Source organism: Triticum dicoccoides, chromosome 5A (genome assembly GCF_002162155.2).
Source record: "Triticum dicoccoides isolate Atlit2015 ecotype Zavitan chromosome 5A, WEW_v2.0, whole genome shotgun sequence".
Lineage (NCBI taxonomy): Eukaryota > Viridiplantae > Streptophyta > Magnoliopsida > Poales > Poaceae > Triticum > Triticum dicoccoides.
The window spans coordinates 662716025-662739785 of record NC_041388.1 but is presented as its reverse complement, the minus strand read 5'-3'; positions in this window follow the sequence as shown (position 1 = coordinate 662739785).

Genomic DNA, 23761 nt, shown 5'->3' with positions numbered 1-23761 from the left:
CTCGCGCTCGCTGCTACTGGTAGGACTCGAATAGACCAAGACTATAATACTCGACGGGAGAGAGAGGAGAGGAGAGGGAGAGGGGAGTGGCGTGTGTGGGGTGGGGTGGGGGGTGGGTTGTGGATCCAAGGAAGGTGGTGGGCTTTCCGCTCTCCTCTCCTGTTGGCTGGCTGAGTTGTTCCTTCGCCGCCCCCTCCTCTCCCCACTTCCCTTTTATATTGCCTCTCCCCATTCCTCATGTCCTGCCCCGATGGATGCATAAACCATCAACCCTGCCCTATTTTGCTCGTTAGAAATTTGAATTCGGTGGACAGGATTTGGTGAAATGTTGTGCTTTTTTATGTGCATGATGTCTTTTTTTGTATATGTAATGTGGGAATGAGCGGGCATATGGTTGTTTAGGGTTTTATTTATGCTTTGTCTGCGGGTTTTATGCGTCGTCTGCTTGAAGAACATGCGTGTGGCCGACTGATTTTTTGAATCTTATTTTGTACGGAGCACCAAGTACACGCTTGGGTTTATCTGTGCTATTAGATGGCATGTGTTGTGCGTTACTTATTCTACTGGTTGCTATTCATTTGCTCATTACGTAGTAGTTGTCTTTTACCTGTAAAAAAAGTAGCTGTCTTTACGAGCTTTTGCACTCGCTGGCGGGCGGCTGTCGTATGCGGTATATGCGAGCGTGCATTACGGGGTCGAGCGAGCACGTGTAAAGTTTGATCGTCGAATCAGTTACACCTTTTTCAAGTTAGTTATTGTGCTCGATGGTAATATCTTCCATTGTATCGCGCCACTCGTGCAATGACGTGCCATGCTCTGTTAATATTGAAATCAGAAGCTTGGAGGCTGGAGCCATGATCAAAGCTGGAGCCAGTAACAAACCGTAGTATGCTTTCTTGATTAGAGAGATCATTAGCGGTATGGGGGAAAGATTCTTACATTACTCACATTCGCCGGAGCTGTCACTACTCATTTCATGGCTAATTTGGGTAGAACGGTTGTTTGACTGAGCTTTGGTCCGTAAGAGGTCCTAGAAATTATTGGATGAGTTTGTATTCCCTAATTTTGAGTAATGCAATAATTTCTTTGAAAAAAGGACATGAGTGGAATATTTCTCATGGGGAAAAACACTTGAGTGTTACTTTGCATCACTGAAGCAAGCGAATATCATTATACATCATAACATTGCAAATAGCTAATGATTTTCAGGTTGTACATGTGACTTGCATTAGTGAAACAATTGGTTTAATGGACTTTTGACATTATTATATCAGCTATTTTGTATGCTAATGAAGTTTCATGTTATGCTAGAAATAACAGTTAATGGTTACCAAATACGATAGTTGTTCTTATTTGAACGTTCAAGAGCAGATAGGGGTTTTTAAAATCATATATTCACGTGTATGCTAAATAACATTATCTATATAAAAAAGTTCCCTTTTAACTCATGCAACAACATAACCGCTTGCTTTAACAAGAGCCACTAGCTTTCTTTCCAATGTCACTATATTTGCTAACTCTTAGTAATTTGAAGTTTCACCTAATGAAATTGCTTACATGTGTGAAATACATCTATATATCAAACGAATAATTCTTAGATTTTTTTAGATTTAGGAATAACTCTTAGATTGTTCGAAACTATTAAGTGATGTGTGTTCATTTCTTTTAAAAAAGTGGGCCCACTAAGGCCCAATATCCAAATCATAGCACTCTGTAGTGTTGCTTTTATGTATGAATATATGGCATGTACATTGATATTTAGGTAGTAATACATCATTCCTTATGTATTGCCCATAACACTTTTCTCAGAATAAACATGTAATGTAATTGTGGATAATATATCATCTTGCTATCAGAAGTATTACTACATTATTGCCTTAAAATGCCAACAATAATTTTGGTCTAATTTTTATTGCACCACCATACTTAGATACCGGGTACCCCCTGACTTGATGATGTAGGTAATTTTCATAATTGTGTGCGGCGACTAACTCTGATTTAGATATTCAAAAGTACTATTATATGTTTCCCTACATAGATATAGATTTAATGAGTAGTACTACAACATTGCCTTACATAGTGTGGATTTAACGATTTGAGGTAGTGTTGTACTCCCTCCGTTCCATAATGTAGTGCCTACATATTTTTGTAAAAGTCAAACATTACAAATTTTGACCATGTTTATAGAGAAAAGTAGGTAAATCTAGAATACCAAATGCACATCATTGGATACATCGTGAGTTATATTTTCAGAATGTACATGTTTGGTATTGTAGATGTAGACAGTTTTCTCTATACACTTGGTCAAAGTTGGCAAAGTTTGACTTTCACAAAAATATATAGGCACTACATTGTGGAATGGTGGGAGTGTTACTCCCTCATTTAGATAGATACTAGTGATAGGTCAAAGGTCAAACCTAAAATGGGTCAGTATTGGGAACAATGGTTAGTCCACAATATTATTTGTCTTGTATGACACTATTTTACATTTTGTTTTCTTTCATATTGCCACCAATGTTGTTTTAGTTTGGAGTGTTTTTATTTCCCTCTTAATTAGGACAAGTCGTCAATTGCCACCATGTCTTGACCATATCTGGTCAAGCATGATCACCTTGTTACTGACCAACATGTGGTTTCCCATTAGTTGAGGTGATAGCACATGCCTTCTTCCATACGAATGTTGGGTACATGTGTTGGATAGCGTTGTATGTTACCGAATCGACTAATTGTTAGTTATTTTGACAATAGAGATTGGCTAGTGTTTTTTTAGAAATTTACTTCGCAAATCACCATCATGTCAAAGACTATATATGAAATATGCATCCTTGAAGATAATGTGTACATTCATATATTACATGTGAAATTGAAGCCAATCAATGCGCATCACCCCGTTCCTCTTGTCCTGCCCCATGGAGGGCTTAATTGTGGTCTAACTTTAAATCCACCGTTCATGTTTTGCTCCTGAGATGTTTCAATTTGGTGTATCGGATTTGGTGAAATGTTGCACATTTTGCATAGTGTGGGGATTGTATATGTGATGTGGAAATGGGTGGACATGTTATCCTTCGTGTGGGGATTTTATGGGTCATCTAGCTGGAGTACATGCATGTTGCTATTGGTTTTTGAATCTTGTTTTTGCACGGAGCACCGAGCACACACTCGGGTTATCCGTGCAATTAGATGGCACGTTCAAGTTACCGCTTCCGTCGGTTGCTATTTAGTTGCTCATTACTGAGTAGTTGTCTTTTACCCCGCAAAAAGAAAAAAGAGTAGTTGTCTTTACGAGCTTTTGCACGCGCTGGCGGATGGCTGTCGTATGCGGTATATGCGAGCGTGCGTTACAGGGTCAAGCGAGCACATGTAAAGTTTGATCGTCGAATCAGTTACACCTTTTTCAAGTTAGTAATTATGCTCGATGATAATATTTCCCATAGTATCGCGCCACTCGTGCAATGACGCGCCATGCTCTGTTAATATTGAAATCAGAAGCTTGGAGGCTGTAGCCATGATCAAAGGTGGATCCAGTAACAAACGCAAGTATGCTTTCTTGATTAGAGAGATCATTAGTGGTATGGGGAGAATATTCTTGCATTACTCACATTCATCGGAGCTGTCACCACTCACATCATGGCTAATTTGCGTAGGTTACAATGTCAAGCGGTTTTTTGAGTGAGCTCTGGTCCAGAAGAGGTCCCCTAACTTTAAATCCACCGTTCATGTGTTGCTCTTGAAATATTTCAATTCGGTGGATCGGATTTGGTGAAATGTTGCACATTTTGCATAGTGTGGGGATTGTATATGTGATGTGGAAATGGGTGGACATGTTATGCTTTGTGTGGGGATTTTATGGGTCATCTAGCTGGAGTACATGCGTGTTGATATTGGTTTTTAAATTTTGTTTTTGCACGAAGCACCAAGCAAACACTCGGGTTATCCGTGTTATTAGATGGCATGTTCATGTTACCGCTTCCGCCGGTTGCTATTTAGTTCCTCATTACTGAGTAGTTGTCTTTTACCCCGCAAAAAGAAAAAAAAGAGTAGTTGTCTTTACGAGCTTTTGCACGCGCTGGCGGGTGGCTGTCGTATGCGGTATGTGAGAACGTGCGTTACAAGGTCGAGCGAGCACGTGTAAAGTTTGATCGCCGAATTAGTTACACCCTTTTCAAGTTAGTTATTATGCTCGATGATAATATTTCCCATAGTATCGCGCCACTCGTGCAATGACGTGCCATGCTCTGTTAATATTGAAATCAGAAGCTTGGAGGCTGTAGCCATGATCAAAGGTGGAGCCAGTAACAAACGGAAGTATGCTTTCTTGATTAGAGAGATCATTAGCGGTATGGGGGAAAGATTCTTGCATTACTCACATTCGTCGGAGCTGTCACTACTCATTTCGTGGCTAATTTGGGTAGGTTACAGTGTCAAGCGGTTGTTTGAGTGAGCTCTGGTCCAGAAGTGGTCCTAGAAATTATTGGATGAGTTTGAATCCCCTAATTTTGAGTAATGCAGTAATTTCTTTGAAAAAAGGACACGAGTGGAATATTTCTCATGCGGAAAAAAGTTGAGTGTTACTTTGCATCACTGAATCAAGCGAATATCATTATACATCATAGCATTGCGAATAGCTAATGAGTTTCAGGTTGTACATGTGACTTGCATTAGTGAATCAATTGGCTTCATGGACTTTTGACATTATTATATCAGATATTATGTATGCTAATGAAGTTTCATGTTTTGCTAGAAATAACAGTTAACGGTTACCAAATACGACAGTTGTTCTTATTTGAACGTTCAAGAGCAGATAGGATTTTTTTAAATCATATATTCATGTGTCTGCTAAATAACATTATCTGTAAAAAAAAGTTGCCTTTTAACTCATGCAACAACATAACCACTTGCTTTAACAAGGCGCCACTAGCTTTCTTTCCAATGTCACTATATTTGCTAACTCTTAGTAGTTTGAAGTTTCACCCAATGAAATTGCTCACATGTGTGAAATACATCTATATATCAAAGGAATAATTCTTAGATTTTCTGTGAGAATTAGTTAATTCTTAGATTATTGTATGAGTTTGTATCCCCTAATTTTGAGTAAAGCAATAATTTCTTTGAAAAAGGACACGAGTGGAATATTTCTCATGGGGAAAATAGTTGAGTGTTACTTTGCATCACTGAATCAAGCGAATATCATTATACATCATAGCATTGCGAATAGCTAATGAATTTCAGGTTGTACATGTGACTTGCATTAGTGAATCAATCGGTTTAATGGATTTTTGACATTATTATATCAGATATAATGTATACTAATGAAGTTTCATGTTATGCTGGAAATAACAGTTAACGGTTACCAAATATGATAGTTGTTCTTATTTGGACGTTCAAGAGCAGATAGTGGTTTTTAAAATCATATATTCACGTGTCTGCTAAATAATATTATCTGTATAAAAAAAGTTCAATTTTAACTAACGCAACAACATAACGACTTGCTTTAACAAGGCGCCTATAGCTTTCTTTCCAATGTCACTATATTTGCTAACTCTTTGTAATTTGAAGTTTCACCTAATGAAAATGCTCACATGTGTGAAATACATCTATATATCAAAGGAACAATTCTTAGATTTTTTTTGAGAATTAGGAATAATTCTTAGATTGTTCGAAACTATTAAGTGCTATGTGTTCAATTTTTTAAAAAGTGGGCTCACTAAGGCCCAATATCCAAATCATAGTACTCTGGAGTGTTGCTTTTATGTATAAATATATGGCATGTACATTGCTATTTAGGTAGTAATACATCATTCCTTATGTATTGCTCATAACACTTTTCTCAGAATAAACATGTAATGTAATTGTGGATGATATATCATCTTGCTATCAGAAGTAGTACCACATTATTGCCTGAAAATGCCAACAATAATTCTGGTCTAATTTTTATTGTACCACCATACTTACATACCAGGTACCCCCTGACTTGATGTTGTAGGTAATTTTCATAATTGTGTGTTAGTGATGGCGACTAACTCTAATTTAGATATTCAAAAGTACTATTATATGTTGCCCTACATAGATATAGATTTAATGAGTAGTACTACAACACTGCCTTACATAGTGTGGATTTAACGATTTGAGGTAGTGTTGTACTCCCTCTGTTCCATAATGTAGTGCCTCTAGATTTTTGCAAAAGTCAAACATTACAAACTTTGACCATGTTTATAGAGAAAAGTAGGTAACTCTAGAATGCCAAATGCACATCATAGGATATGTCGTGAGTTATATTTTCAGAATGTACATGTTTGGTATTGTAGATGTAGATAGTTTTCTCTATACACTTGGTCAAAGTTGGCAAAGTTTGACTTTCACAAAAATCTATAGGCACTACATTGTGGAATGGAGGGAGTGTTACTCCCTCATTTAGATAGATACCGGTGATAGGTCAAAGGTCAAACCTAAAATGGGTTAGTATTGGAAACAATGGTTAGTCCACAATATTATTTGCCCTGTATGACACTATTTTACATATTTTCTTTAATATTGTCACCAATGTTGTTTAGTTTGGAGTATTTTATTTCCCTCATAATTAGGACAAGTCGTCAATTCCCACTATGTCTTGACCATATCTGGTCAAGCATGATCACCTTGTTACTGACCAACATGTGGTTTCCAATAGTTAAGGTGATAGCACATGCCTTCTTCCATACGAATGTTGGGTACATGTGTTGGATAGCGTTGTATGTTACCGAATCGACTAATTGTTAGTTATTTTTGACAATAGAGATTGGCTAGTGTGTTTTTTTAGAAATTTACTTCGCAAATCACCATCGTGTCAAAGACTATATATGAAATATGAATCATTGAAGATAATGTGTACATTCATATATTACATGTGAAATTGAAGCCAATCAATGTGCATCGCCCCGTTCCTCATGTCCTGCCCCATGGAGGGCTTAATTGTGGTCTAACCTTAAATCCACCGTTCATGTTTTGCTCTTGAGATATTTCAATTCGGTGGATCGGATTTGGTGAAATGTTGCGCATTTTGCATAGTGTGGGGATTGTATATGTGATGTGGAAATGGGTGGACATGTTATCCTTCGTGTGGGGATTTTATGGGTCATCTAGTTGGAGTACATGCGTGTTGCTATTGGTTTTTGAATCTTCTTTTTGCACAGAGCACCGAGCACACACTCGGGTTATCCGTGCAACTAGATGGCATGTTCACGTTACCGCTTCCGCCGGTTGCTATTTAGTTGATCATTACTGAGTAGTTGTCTTTTGCCCCGCAAAAACAAAAAAATAATAGTTGTCTTTATGAGCTTTTGCATGAGTTGGCGGACCACTGTTGTATGCGGTATATGCGAGCGTGTGTTACAAGGTCGAGCGAGCACATGTAAAGCTTGATCATCGAATCAGCTAACCTTTTTCAAGTTAACTATTATGCTCGATGATAATATTTCCCATAGTATCGCGCCACTCATGCAATGACGCGCCATGCTCTGTTAATATTGAAATCAGAAGCTTGGAGGTTGTAGCCATGATCAAAGGTGGAGCCACTAACAAAAGGAAGTATGCTTTCTTGATTAGAAAGATCATTAGTGGTATGGGGGAAAAATTCTTGCATTACTCAAATTTGTCGGAGCTATCACCACTCATATCATGGCTAATTTGCTTACGTTACAATGTCAAGCGGTTGTTTGAGTGAGCTCTGGTCCGGAAGAGGTCCTAGAAATTATTGTATGAGTTTGTATCCCCTAATTTTGAGTAATGCAATAATTTCTTTGAAAAAAGGACACAAGTGGAATATTTCTCATGGGGAAAATAGTTGAGTGTTACTTTGCATCACTGAACCAAGCGGATATCATTATACATCATAGCATTGCGAATAGCTAATGAATTTCAGGTTGTACATGTGACTTGCATTAGTGAATCAATCGGTTTAATGGATTTTTGACATTATTATATCAAATATTATGTATGCTAATGAAGTTTCATGTTATGCTGGAAATAACTGTTAACAGTTACCAAATACGATAGTTCTTCTTATTTGTATGTTCAAGTGCAGATTGGGGTTTTTAAAATCATATATTCACATGTCTGCTAAATAACATTATCTGTATAGAAAAAGTTCCCTTTTGACTAACGCAACAACATAACGACTTGCTTTAACAAGGCGCCTATAGCTTTCTTTCCAATGTCACTATATTTGCTAACTCTTAGTAATTCGAAGTTTCACCTAATGAAATTGCTCACATGTGTGAAATACATCTATATATCAAAGGAATAATTCTTAGATTTTTTTTGAGAATTAGGAATAATTCTTAGATTGTTCGAAACTATTAAGTGCTATGTTTTCAATTTTTTTTTAAAAAGTGGGCCCTCTTAGGCCCAACATCCTAATCATAGTACTCTGGAGTGTTGCTTTTATGTATGAATATATGGCATGGACATTGATATTTAGGTAGTAATACATCATTCCTTATGTATTGCTCATAACACTTTTCTCAGAATAAACATGTAATGTAATTGCGGATAATATATCATCTTGCTATCAGAAGTAGTACTACATTATTGCCTTAAAATGCCAACAATAATTCTGGTCTAATTTTTATTGTACCACCATACTTAGATACTAGGTACCCGCCGACTTGATGATGTAGGTAATTTTCATAATTGCTACCTGTGGGTTGCTAGTAGTGTTGATTACTCCTTGTAGTTGATGCTAGTTGGTTTATTCGGTGGAAGATCATATGTTTAGATCCTTAATGATAATTAATACTCCTCTGATTATGAACATGAATATGCTTTGTGAGTACTTATGTTTGTTCCTGAGGACATGGGAGAAGTCTTGTTATAAGTAATCATGTGAATTTGGTATTCGTTCGATATTTTGATGAGATGTATGTTCTCTCTCCTCTAGTGGTGTTATGTGAACATCGACTACATTACACTTCACCATTATTTGGGCCTAGGGGAAGGAATTGGGAAGTAATAAGTAGATGATGGGTTGCTAGAGTGATAGAAGCCAAAACCCTAGTTTATGCGTTGCTTCGTAAGGGGCTGATTTGGATCCACATGTTTCATGCGATGGTTAGATTTATCTTAATTCTTATTTCGTAGTTGCGGATGCTTGCGAGAGGGGTTAATCCTAAGTGGGAGGTTTGTCCAAGTAAGGACAGCACCCAAGCACCGGTCCACCGACATATCAAATTATCAAAGTAACGAACGCGAATCATATGAGCATGATGAAAACTAGCTTGACAATAATTACCATGTGTCCTCGGGAGCGCTTTGCTTTATATAAGAGTTCGTCCAGGCTTGTCCTTTGCTACAAAAATAATTGAGCCACCTTGCTGCACCTTTGTTACACTTGTTACTTGTTACCCGTTACGAATTATCTTATCACACAACTATCCGTTACCGATAATTTTAGTGCTTGCAGAGAATACCTTGCTAAAAATCGCTTGTCATTTCCTTCTGCTCCTCGTTGGGTTCGACACTCTTACTTATCGAAAGGACTACGATAGATCCCCTATATTTGTGGGTCATCAATGCCCTCTTGATCTCTAGGTTCAAATTTAGACAAATAAATACCTTTCTTTAGAATGAAACACTTACAACCAAACACCCTGAAGTACTTGAGGTTGGGCTTGTTACCGATAAGAATCTCATATGGAGTTTTGTTCAAGCCTTTGCAGAGGTAGAGCCGATTGGATGCATTACATGCGGTGTTGATGGATTCGACCCAAAAGTTGTATGGAGATTTAAACTCCGCCATTATGGTCCTTACTGCATCCATCAACGTCCGGTTCTTCCTCTCCTCAACACCATTTTTTGGGGGGTATATGGTGCGGAATATTGATGCTTGATCCCCTCATCACTAAGAAACTCATCCAAGGTGTAGTTCTTGAACTCGGTGTCGTTGTCGCTACGGATCATCAAAATCTTTGATTCATATTGACGTTGAGCTTCATTTGCAATGTCAATGACGGTTTGTTGAGTCGCACTCTTCCTCTTGAAGAAGTATACCCATGTATATCTTGAGTAATCATCTACAATCACCAAGCAATACTTTGTTCCCCAAGACTATCGAAGGATGGAGTACCAAAGAGATCCATGTGAAGGAGCTCCAAGGGCCTCATCGAGTAGATGATAGTTGTGGGTCGGTGAGCCGACTCATGAAGCTTTCCTTCGATACAAGCACTGCAAGCATGGTCTTTAGCAAGACTCACATTTGTTAGTCCATGAACGTGATCCCCTTTGAGGAGACTTTGCAAAGATCTCATATTGACATGGGCTAGTCGGCGATGCCAAAGCCATCCCACATCAACTTTAGCCATTAGGCATGTCGCGGTCTTAGTGGGTCGCTCCAAAAAGTTAACTACATAGAGACCATTCTTGACATGCCAAACAAAGGCTACCATAAGAGTCTTGCTCCACAGAAGGGCCACGGTATCAAGATCAAAGAATGTTCCAAAGCCCATGAATGCAACTTGATGAACGAAAAGTAAATTGCATGCAAGGGACTCAACAAGCATCCTTCTCAATAGATAAATCATGTGAGATGACCACCTCGTCAAGTCCCAATACCTTAGATGTTGAAGCATCACCGAATTGGACATGGGTGGGCATAGATGGGATTTCTTGCACGTCCACCACTAAGTCCTTGATCCCGGTAATATGATTTCTGTTGGGTTTTGTAGTAATTTCAAAAAATTTCCTACGCACACGCAAGATCATGTGATGCATAGCAACGAGGGGAGAGTGTTGTCTACGTACCCAACGCAGACCGACTGCGGAAGCAATGACACGACGTAGAGGAAGTAGTCGTACGTCTTCACGATCCAACCGATCAAGCACCGAAACTACGGCACCTCCGAGTCCGAGCACACGTTCAGCTCGATGACGATCCCCGGACTCCGATCCAGCAAAGTGTCGGGGAAGAGTTTCGTCAGCACGACGGCGTGGTGACGATCTTGATGAACTACAGCAGCAGGGCTTCGCCTAAACTCCGCTACAGTATTATCGAGGAATATGGTGGCAGGGGGCACCGCACACGGCTAAGGAATCGATCACGTGGATCAACTTGTGTCAACTTGTGTGTTTAGAGGTGCCCCTGCCTCCGTATATAAAGGAGTAGAGGAGGGAGGCTGGCCGGCCAAAGGGGGGGAGGCGCAGGAGAGTCCTACTCCCACTGGGAGTAGGATTCCCCCTCCAATCCTAGTCCAACTAGGATTCCTCGGAGGGGAAGGGAGAGAGGGGGGCCGGCCACCTTCTCCTAGTCCTAATAGGACTAGGGGAGGGGGAAGAGGCGCAGCCACCTTGGGCTGCCCCTTTCTCCTTTCCACTAAGGCCCATGATGGCCCATATGGCTCCCGGGGGGTTCCGGTAACCTCCCGGTAACCCGGTAAAATCCTGATTTCACCCGGAACACTTCCGATGTCCAAACATAGGCTTCCAATATATCAATCTTTACGTCTCAACCATTTCGAGACTCCTCGTCATGTCCGTGATCACATCCGGGACTCCGAACAACCTTCGGTACATCAAAATGCATAAACTCATAATATAACTGTCATCGTAACCTTAAGCGTGCGGACCCTACGGGTTCGAGAACAATGTAGACATGACCGAGACATGTCTCTGGTCAATAACCAATAGCGGGACCTGGATGCCCATATTGGCTCCTACATATTCTACGAAGATCTTTATCGGTCAGACCGCATAACAACATACGTTGTTCCCTTTGTCATCGGTATGTTACTTGCCCGAGATTCGATCGTCGGTATCCAATACCTAGTTCAATCTCGTTACCGGCAAGTCTCTTTACTCGTTCCGCAATACATCATCTCACAACTAACATATTAGTTGTAATGCTTGCAAGGCTTATGTGATGTGTATTACCGAGAGGGCCTAGAGATACCTCTCCGACAATCGGAGTGACAAATCCTAATCTCGAAATACGCCAACCCAACATCGACCATTGGAGACACCTGTAGTACTCCTTTATAATCACCCAGTTACGTTGTGACGTTTGGTAGTACCCAAAGTGTTCCTCCGGTAAACGGGAGTTGCATAATCTCATAGTCATAGGAACATGTATAAGTCATGAAGAAAGCAATAGCAACATACTAAACGATCAGGTGCTAAGCTAATGGAATGGGTCATGTCAATCAGATCATTCAACTAATGATGTGACCTCGTTAATCAAATAACAACTCATTGTTCATGGTCAGGAAACATAACCATCTTTTGATTAACGAGCTAGTCAAGTAGAGGCATACTAGTGACACTCTGTTTGTCTATGTATTCACACATGTATTATGTTTCCGGTTAATACAATTCTAGCATGAATAATAAACATTTATCATGATATAAGGAAATAAATAATAACTTTATTATTGCCTCTAGGGCATATTTCCTTCAGTCTCCCACTTGCACTAGAGTCAATAATCTAGTTCACATCGCCATGTGATTTAACAGCAATAGTTCATATCACCATGTGATTAACACCCATAGTTCACATCGCTATGTAACCAACACCCAAAGGGTTTACTAGATTCAGTAATCTAGTTTACATCGCTTATGTGATTAACACCCAAAGAGTACTAAGGTGTGATCATGTTTTGCTCGTGAGAGAAGCTTAGTCAACGGGTCTGTCATATTCAGAGCCGTATGTATTTTGCAAATATCCTATGTCTACAATGCTTTGTGCGGAGCTACTCTAGCTAATTGCTCCCACTTTCAATATGTATCCAGATTGAGACTTAGAGTCATCTGGATCAGTGTAAAAGTTTGCACTGATGTAACTTTTACAACAAACTCTTTTATCACCTCCATAATCGAGAAACATCTCCTTAGTCCTTACTAAGGATATTCTTGACCAATGTCCAGTGATCTACTCCTAGATCACTATTGTACTCCCTTGCCAAATACAGAGCAAGGTATACAATAGGTCTGGTACATAGCATAGCATACTTTATAGAACCTATGACTGAGGCATAGGGAATGACTTTTCATTCTCTTTCTATTTTCTGCTGTGATCGGGATTTGAGTCTTACTCAATTTCATACCTTTGCAACACAGGCAAGAACTCTTTCTTTAACTGTTCCATTTTGAACTATTTCAAAATCTTGCCAAGGTATGTAGTCATTGAAAATCTTATCAAGTGTCTTGATCTATCTCAATAGATCTTGATTCTCAATATATAAGTAGCTTTAACTGAGGTCTTTTCTTGAAAAACTTTTATTCAAGTATCCCTTTATGCTATCCAGAAATTCTATATCATTTCCAATCAATAATATGTCATCCACATATAATATCAGAAATGCTACAGAGCTCCCACTCACTTTCTTGTAAATACAGGCTTCTCCAAAAGTCTGTATAAAACCAAATGCTTTGATCACACTATCAAAACGTTTATTCCAACTCTGAGAGGCTTACACCAGTCCATAAATGGATCGCTGGAGCTTGCACACTTTGTTAGCTCCCTTTGGATTGACAAAACCTTCTGGTTGCATCATATACAACTCTTCTTTAATAAATCCATTAAGGAATGCAGTTTTGTTTATCCATTTGCCAGATTTCATAAAATGCGGCAATTGCTAACATGATTCGGACAGACTTTTAAGCATCGATACGAGCAAGAAAATCTCATCGTATTCAACACCTTGAACTTTGTCAAAAACCTTTTTCGACAAGTCTAGCTTTGTAGATAGTAACACTTCTATCAACGTCTGTCTTCCTCTTGAAGATCCATTTATTCTTAATGACTCACCGATCATCGGGCAAGTCAATCAAAGTCTACACTTTGTTCTCATACATGGATCATATCTCAGATTTCATGGCTTCTAGCCACTTTGCGGAATCTGGGCTCACCATCGCTTCTTCATAGTTCGTAGGTTCATCATGATCTAGTAGCATGACCTCCAGAACAGGATTACCGTACCACTCTGGTGCGGATCTTACTCTGGTTGATCTACGAAGTTCAGTAGTATCTTGATCTGAAGTATCATGATCATTATCATTGGCTTCCTCACTGACTGGTGTAGATGTCACTGAAACAGTTTTCTGTGATGAACTACTTTCCAGTAAGGGAGCAGGTACAGTTACCTCGTCAAGTTCTACTTTCCTCCCACTCACTTCTTTCGAGAGAAACTCCTTCTCCAGAAAGTTTCCGAATTTAGCAACAAAAGTCTTGCCTTTCAGATCTGTGATAGAAGGTGTATCCAATAGTTTCCTTTGGATATCCTATGAAGACGCACTTCTCCGATTTGAGTTTGAGCTTATCAGGATGAAACTTTTTCATATAAGCATCGCAACCCCAAATTTAAGAAACGACAACTTTGGTTTCTTGCTAAACCACAGTTCATAAGGCGTCGTCTCAACGGATTTTGATGGTGCCCTATTTAACGTGAATGCAGCTGTCTCTAATGCATAACCCCAAAACGATAGTGGTAGATCGGTAAGACACATCATAGATCGCACCATATCTAATAAAGTACGGTTATGACGTTCGGACACACCATTATATTGTGGTGTTCTAGGTGGCATAAGTAGTGAAACTATTTCACATTGTTTTTAACTGAAGGCCAAACTCGTAACTCAAATACTCTTCTCCACGATCAGATCGTAGAAACTTTATTTTCTTGTTACGATGATTTTTCACTTCACTCTGAAATTCTTTGAACTTTTCAAATGTTTCAGACTTATGTTTCATCAAGTAGATATACTCATATCTGCTCAAATCATCTGTGAAGATCAGAAAACAACGATGCTTGCCACGAGCATCAGCACTCATTGGATCGCATACATCGGTATGTATTATTTCCAACAAGTCAGTAACTCGTTCCATTGTTCCGAAGAACGGAGTTTTAGTCATCTTGCCCAAAAGGCACGGTTCGCAAGCATCAAATGATTCATAACCAAGTGATTCCGAAAATCCATCTTTATGGAGTTTCTTCATGCGCTTTACACCGATATGACCCAAACGGCAGTGCCACAAATAAGTTGCACTATCATTAACTTTGCATCTTTTGGCATCAATATTATGAATATGTGTATCACTACGATCGAGATCCAATGAACCATTTTCATTGGGTGTGTAACCATATAAGGTTTTATTCATGTAAATAGAACAACAGTTTATTCTCTTACTTAAATGAATAACCATATTGCAATAAACATGATCAAATCATATTCATGCTCAACGCAAACACCAAATAACATTTATTTAGGTTCAACACTAATCCCGAAAGAATAGGGAGTGTGCGACGATGATCATATCAATCTTGGAACCACTTCCAACATACATCGTCACTTCACCCTTAACTAGTCTCTGTTTATTCTGCAACTCCCGTTTTGAGTAACTGAACAAGTATCAAATACTGAGGGGTTGCTATAAACACTAGTAAAGCACACATCAAACACCTGTATATCAAATATACCCTTTTTTTTTTACTTTGCCATCCTTCTTATCCACCAAATATTTAGGGTAGTTCCGCTTCCAGTGACCATTTCCTTTGCAGTGTAAGCACTCAGTTTCAGGCTTTGGTTCAGCTTTGGGCTTCTTCGTGGGAGTGACAACTTGCTTGTCAATCTACTTGAAGTTCCCTTTCTTTCCCTTTGCCCTTTTCTTGAAAATAGTGATCTTGTCAACCATCAACACTTGATGCTCTTTCTTGATTTCTACCTTCGTTGATTTCAACATCACGAAGAGCTCGGGAATCATTTTCATCATCCTTTGCATACTATAGTTCATCACGAAGTTCTACTAACTTGGTGATGGTGACTAGAGAATTCTGTCAATCACTATTTTATCTGGAAGATTAACTCCCACTTGATTCAAGCGATTGAAGTACCCAGACAATCTGAGCACATGCTCACTAGTTGAGCGATTCTCCTCCATCTTTTAGGTATAGAACTTGTTGGAGACTTCATATCTCTTCAACTCGGGTATTTGCTTGAAATATTAACTTCAATTACTGGAACATCTCATATGGTCCATGATGTTCAAAACATCTTTGAATTCCCGATTCTAAGCCGTTAAGCATGGTGCACTTAAACTATCAAGTAGTCATCATATTGAGCTAGCCAAACGTTCATAACGTCTGCATTTGCTCCTGCAATAGGTCTGTCACCTAGCGGTGCATTAAGGACATAATTCTTCTGTGCAGCAATGAGGATTTAACCTCAGATCACGGATCAAATCCGCAACATTGCTACTAACATTTTTTTTTCTCTAGGAACATATCAAAATAAACACAGGGAAGCAACAACGCGAGCTATTGATCTACAACATGATTTGCAAAATACTACCAGGACTAAGTTCATGATAAATTTAAGTTCAATTTAATCATATTACTTAAGAACTCCCACTTAGATAGACATCCCTCTAATCCTCTAAGTGATCACGTGATCCAAATCAACTAAACCATATCCGATCATCACGTGAGATGGAGTAGTTTCATCGGTGAACATCATTATGTTGATCATATCTACTATATGATTCACGCTCGACCTTTCGGTCTCCGTGTTCTGAGGCCATATCTGCATATGCTAGGCTCGTCAAGTTTAACCTGAGTATTCTGCGTGCGCAACTGTTTTGCACCCGTTGTATTTGAACGTAGAGCCTATCACACCCGATCATCACGTGGTGTCTCAGCACGAAGAACTTTTGCAACGGTGCATACTCAGGGAGAACACTTCTTGATAATTTAGTGAGAGATCATCTTATAATGCTACCGTCAATCAAAGCAAGATAAGATGCATAAAAAGATAAACATCACATGCAATCAATATAAGTGATATGATATGGCCATCATCATCTTGTGCTTGTGATCTCCATCTCCGAAGCACCGTCATGATCACCATCGTCACCGGCGCGACACCTTGATCTCCATCGTAGCATCGTTGTCGTCTCGCCAATCTTATGCTTCCACGACTATCACTACCGGTTAGTAATAAAGTAAAGCATTACATCGCGATTGCATTGCATACAATAAAGCGACAACCATATGGCTCCTGCCAGTTGCCGATAACTTGGTTACAAAACATGATCATCTCATACAATAAAATTCAGCATCATGCCTTGACCATATCACATCACAACATGCCCTGCAAAAACAAGTTAGACGTCCTCTACTTTGTTGTTGCATGTTTTACGTGGTTGCTACGGGCTTAAGTAAGAACCAATCTCACCTACGCATCAAAACCACAACGATAGTTTGTCAAATAGACTCCGTTTTAACCTTCGCAAGGACCGGGCGTAGCCATACTTGGTTCAACTAAAGTTGGAGAGGCAGTCGCCCGCAAGCCATCTCTGTGCAAAGCACGTCGAGGGAACCGGTCTCGCGTAAGCGTACGCGTAAGGTTGGTCCGGGTCGTCTCGTCCAACAATACCGCTGAACCAAAATATGACATGCTGGTAGGCAGTATGACTTGTATCGTCCACAACTCACTTGTGTTCTACTCGTGCATATAACATCAACATCATTAACCTAGGCTCGAATGCCACTGTTGGGTTTCGTAGTAATTTCAAAAAATTTCCTACGCACACGCAAGATCATGTGATGCATAGCAACGAGGGGAGAGTGTTGTCTACGTACCCAACGCAGACCGACTGCGGAAGCAATGACACGACGTAGAGGAAGTAGTCGTACGTCTTCACGATCCAACCGATCAAGCACCGAAACTACGGCACCTCCGAGTTCGAGCACACGTTCAGCTCGATGACGATCCCCGGACTCCGATCCAGCAAAGTGTCGGGGAAGAGTTTCGTCAGCACGACGGCGTGGTGACGATCTTGATGAACTACAGCAGCAGGGCTTCGCCTAAACTCCGCTACAGTATTATCGAGGAATATGGTGGCAGGGGGCACCGCACACGGCTAAGGAATCGATCACGTGGATCAACTTGTGTCAACTTGTGTGTTTAGAGGTGCCCCTGCCTCCGTATATAAAGGAGGAGAGGAGGGGAGGCTGGCCGGCCAAAGAGGGAGGCGCAGGAGAGTCCTACTCCCTCTGGGAGTAGGATTCCTCCCCCCAATCCTAGTCCAACTAGGATTCCTCGGAGGGGAAGAGAGAGAGGGGGGCCGGCCACCTTCTCCTAGTCCTAATAGGACTAGGGGAGGGGAAAGAGGCGCAGCCACCTTGGGCTGCCCCTTTCTCCTTTCCACTAAGGCCCATGATGGCCCATATGGCTCCCGGGGGGTTCCGGTAACCTCCCGGTAACCCGGTAAAATCCCGATTTCACCCGGAACACTTCCGATGTCCAAACATAGGCTTCCAATATATCAATCTTTACGTCTCGACCATTTCGAGACTCCTCGTCATGTCCGTGATCACATCCGGGACTCCGAACAACCTTCGGTACATCAAAATGCATAAACTCATAATATAAGTGTCATCGTAACCTTAAGCGTGCGGACCCTACGGGTTCGAGAACAATGTAGACATGACCGAGACATGTCTCTGGTCAATAACCAATAGCGGGACCTGGATGCCCATATTGGCTCCTACATATTCTACGAAGATCTTTATCGGTCAGACCGCATAACAACATACGTTGTTCCCTTTGTCATCGGTATGTTACTTGCCCGAGATTCGATCGTCGGTATCCAATACCTAGTTCAATCTCGTTAACGGCAAGTCTCTTTACTCGTTCCGTAATACATCATCTCACAACTAACATATTAGTTGTAATGCTTGCAAGGCTTATGTGATGTGTATTACCGAGAGGGCCCAGAGATACCTCTCCGACAATCGGAGTGACAAATCCTAATCTCGAAATACGCCAACCCAACATCGACCATTGGAGACACCTGTAGTACTCCTTTATAATCACCCATTTACGTTGTGACGTTTGGTAGTACCCAAAGTGTTCCTCCGGTAAACGGGAGTTGCATAATCTCATAGTCGTAGGAACATGTATAAGTCATGAAGAAAGCAATAGCAACATACTAAACGATCAGGTGCTAAGCTAATGGAATGGGTCATGTCAATCAGATCATTCTACTAATAATGTGACCTCGTTAATCAAATAACAACTCATTGTTCATGGTTAGGAAACATAACCATCTTTGATTAACGAGCTAGTCAAGTAGAGGCATACTAGTGACACTCTGTTTGTCTATGTATTCACACATGTATTATGTTTCCGGAAAATACAATTCTAGCATGAATAATAAACATTTATCATGATTATAAGGAAATAAATAATAACTTTATTATTGCCTCTAGGGCATATTTCCTTCAGTCTCCCACTTGCACTAGAGTCAATAATCTAGATTACACTGTAATGAATCTAACACCGATGGAGCTTTGGTGCTGATCATGTTTTGCTCGTGGAAGAGGCTTAGTCAACGGGTCTGTCATATTCAGAGCCGTATGTATTTTGCAAATATCCTATGTCTACAATGCTCTGTGCGGAGCTACTCTAGCTAATTGCTCCCACTTTCAATATGTATCCAGATTGAGACTTAGAGTCATCTGGATCAGTGTAAAAGTTTGCACTGATGTAACTTTTACAACAAACTCTTTTATCACCTCCATAATCGAGAAACATCTCCTTAGTCCTTACTAAGGATATTCTTGACCAATGTCCAGTGATCTACTCCTAGATCACTATTGTACTCCCTTGCCAAATACAGAGCAAGGTATACAATAGGTCTGGTACATAGCATAGCATACTTTATAGAACCTATGACTGAGGCATAGGGAATGACTTTTCATTCTCTTTCTATTTTCTGCTGTGATCGGGATTTGAGTCTTACTCAATTTCATACCTTTGCAACACAGGCAAGAACTCTTTCTTTAACTGTTCCATTTTGAACTATTTCAAAATCTTGCCAAGGTATGTAGTCATTGAAAATCTTATCAAGTGTCTTGATCTATCTCAATAGATCTTGATTCTCAATATATAAGTAGCTTTAACTGAGGTCTTTTCTTGAAAAACTTTTATTCAAGTATCCCTTTATGCTATCCAGAAATTCTATATCATTTCCAATCAATAATATGTCATCCACATATAATATCAGAAATGCTACAGAGCTCCCACTCACTTTCTTGTAAATACAGGCTTCTCCAAAAGTCTGTATAAAACCAAATGCTTTGATCACACTATCAAAACGTTTATTCCAACTCTGAGAGCAAAAAAGTGCTTCTTCGTCTCACCTCTTATCTTCTCAAGAACTTATCAAATCCGTTCTCATCCACTTTTGCATCCACATGAACATCCACACTATCCAACAAAGGAGTAGTAGTGATGGAAGTTTTGATGTTGAAGGTTTCCTTGTTGGTACCTTTGCCCATGAGGCACTTGGCAATGAGGTTCTTGTTGGGGGCATCAAAGAGAGACACCTTGGTTGGGGAAGAGGTGGCAATGGCCACAGTGGCTGTTTCCATTCCTTTACCACTTGTATCTTCATCATAATCATCGGAGAGGTACTCTTCTTGTGCCACCAACCCATTTTGAGGCACTTTCTTGGTGAAGTTGTTCTTGCTTGGGAAGGACTTTTGGCCTTGTCCTTGCAGATAAGTTTGCCATCATTGTCTTCCCTCTTCTCATAGGGGCAATCCACCATAAAGTGACTCGCATTGCCACAATTTAGCAAGTTTTCACATGTTGCTTGCCCTTTGAGGCACTTGAGTTGTTCTTGGAGATGTTAGGCTTTGAGTTCCTCTTGTTACCCCAAAATTGCCTTGAAGCAAGAGTCATGTGCTCGTGGTAAGCATATTTGGTGTCTTCGGGTCAACTCTATTCTTCCTCATCTTCTTCTTCTTCCAAAATTGCCTTGGCCTTCGAAGCAAGGTTGGGTTAGGCCTTCCTTGATCGTTGGGCACGAGCTAGAGCATTGTCGGCGGTCTTATTCATGATGTTCATGGCAATAAACTCATCCAACGCCTCACTTGAAGACAAGGTATGGAAGTCCAACCTTTGACGGATCACGGAGGACATGGCCTTATTGAATGGCATGATGGCCTTGAGAAACTTCCGATTGATCCAATTGTCATTCGTATCCTTGCTCCCATGATCTTGAAGAGCAGCCACAAGAGTTGTCAATCTTCCATAGAGATCACGAGGACCCTCATCTTCAATCATCACAAACTCATCGGCCTCATCAAGAACCACCTCAAAGTTGGACCGTTGAATGCTTGAGCTCCCCTTATACAAAGATATGATATGTTCCCAACAATCCTTTACACGGGAGAAGGAACACAAGTGAGATAGATCTTTGGGAGGCATCGCAGATTGAAGGATGAATAATGCGAAGTGATTGTATTGATTTTCCACCTCTTCTCTTGGAGTGAGGTTGTTTGGATCATGCGGGTAGAAGCCTTGCTCGATGATTCTCCAAAGATTAGTTGAGTTGTGATTCAAATGAGACTTGATACGGAAAACCCAATTAGCAAAATCACCCTTCACAAGTTTAGGAGGAGGACCAAGGTTGTTAATATGCGGCGTAGGGACCGGTCCTCCGTAGACCCGGGGAGGGGGAACCAAGGCATAGGTTCATGTCCCATTCTTACCATGATGGGAACAAGTATGAGTACCTTTAGCCGCTTCCTTGTCGGAATTGACCTCCGACTCCGATGTGGTGGGATTAACCACAAGCAACGGACCAGGAATAGTTTTCAGCCCCTCAAGTAATTCTTTAAACATGGACTTGCTCCCGGCTGTCATAGACGTCTTAAGTGAAGCCATAGCTTCATTTAAGTCATCTCGAGTGATCGAGTTCAACTCCATGGCCTCGTGCACTTCCTCATCCCCGTCAACCATACTCTTCGGGTGGTGAAACCCTTAAAAAGAGACGAGGCTCTGATATCAATTGAAATGATCAATATGGTTAACTAGAGGGGCGTGAATAGGCAACTACCAATTTTTAACTTTTGTTAACAAATAAGGTTTAACAACAAATAGGTTGTTTAGATGTGCAACTAGGTGAGCAACCTATATGATGCTAGCAACAACAACAACAACAAGCGAGCAAGCAAGCAAGGATACAACACAAGTAAAGCTTGCACAAAGCAAAGGTAAGAAATAACCACAAGTGGAGCCGGTGGAGACGAGCATGTGTTACCAAAGTTCCTTTCCTTTGAGAGGAAGTGCGTCTTCATTGAAGCGATGTGGAGGCACAATGCTCCCAAAGAATCCACTAGGGCCACTGTATTCTTCTCATGCCCTCACACAATGCAAGATGTCGTGATTCCACTAGTGGTGCCCTTGAAGGCGGCAACCAAACCTTTACAAACAAGGTTGACGCTCTCTCCACAACCGAATTGAAGGCTCCCAATACCACCAGAAGCTTCACCACAATGGAATGTGGCTCCGAGGTGACCTCAACCGTCTAGGATGCTCAAACACCCAAGAGTAACAAGATCCGCAAGCGATTAGTGGGGGAATCAAATTTCCCTTGGTGGAAGTGTAGATCTAGGCCTTCTCAAGCAATCCCTAAAGAATCAACAAGTTTGATTAGCTAGGGAGAGAGATCGGGCAAGAATGAGCTTATGAACAACAATGGAGCTAAGGGGAGAAAGAGGTAAGTCAACTTGGGGAAGATGACTCCCTCATGTAGCGGGGAAAAGAATCCAACCGTTATGCACCCACAGCTCATGCACAAGCGGTAGTACCGCTCAAGAGCGGTACTTCCGCTAGCACGGAAGATTCAGCCACAGTGTACAAATGAGCAGATCAGGGAGCCGGTAGTGCCGCCGGAGCGGTACTACCACTCCCACCAACGGTACTACCTCTCCCACCAGCGGTACTTTCGCTTGGTATTGAACTGCAGTTGCGCTCCCACCAGCGGTACTACCTCTCCCACCAGCGGTACTCTCGCTTGGTATTGAACTACAGCTGAACCCAGCTGTAGTAGACGAAGGCAGGGCAGTAGTGCCACCCTGGGCGGTACTACTGCTCTACTTAAGCTCGAGGGACTGAGCATTTCAGAACGCAATAAACAAGCGGTACTCCATGCAGTAGAGGACAGCCGCGGAGCGGTACTTCCGCTCAGCTTTAGTGTGCCCAGTAAACCTACGATAGTGGGGGCGGTAGTTAGAGCCGCAGTACCGCTAGAGCGGTACTACCGCGCTCAACTACTGCCCATTTACGGAATGCAGAAAATAAGCGGAAGTAAGGACAACACTGAATTGCGATAGTACTGCTGGAGCGGTACTACCGCTTAAGTTGGTCTGGAAAAGTCAAGCACAAGGGATGAACAAGCTCAATTGCCAGGAGGATAGCCGTGGAGCGGTACTTCCGCTTAGCTTTAGTGTGCCCAGTAAACCTGCGGTAGTGGGGTGGCAGTTAGAGCCGCAGTACCGCTAGAGCAGTACTACCACGCTGAACTGCTGCTCAACTACCGCCCATTTACAGAATGCAGAAAACAAGTGGAAGTAAGAAACAACACTGAACTGCGGCAGTACCACTAGAGCGGTACTACCGTTGAGCAGAGCAGTACTACTGCTTAAGTTGGTTTGAAAAGCTGAAGCACAAGGGATGAACAAGCTCAATTGCCGGGAAAGAACGAGGGTGCAAAGAGACTGTGTGCATGATGATTCCACCCAAACCTTTCCGAAGCGGACCCCCCTCTTAATAGTACAGTGTTCCTACGACTCAAGTCCACCAAAAATTAAACGAAGGAAAAACACCGTCTTCGCAAAAGCTCCGAGGGGCACGAATCGTCTTGTGTCATATAATGGATTATCAGAAATGCTCAATGCACATGATTAGTCCGCAAAAATATTGTCATAAATCACCAAAACCACTAAGG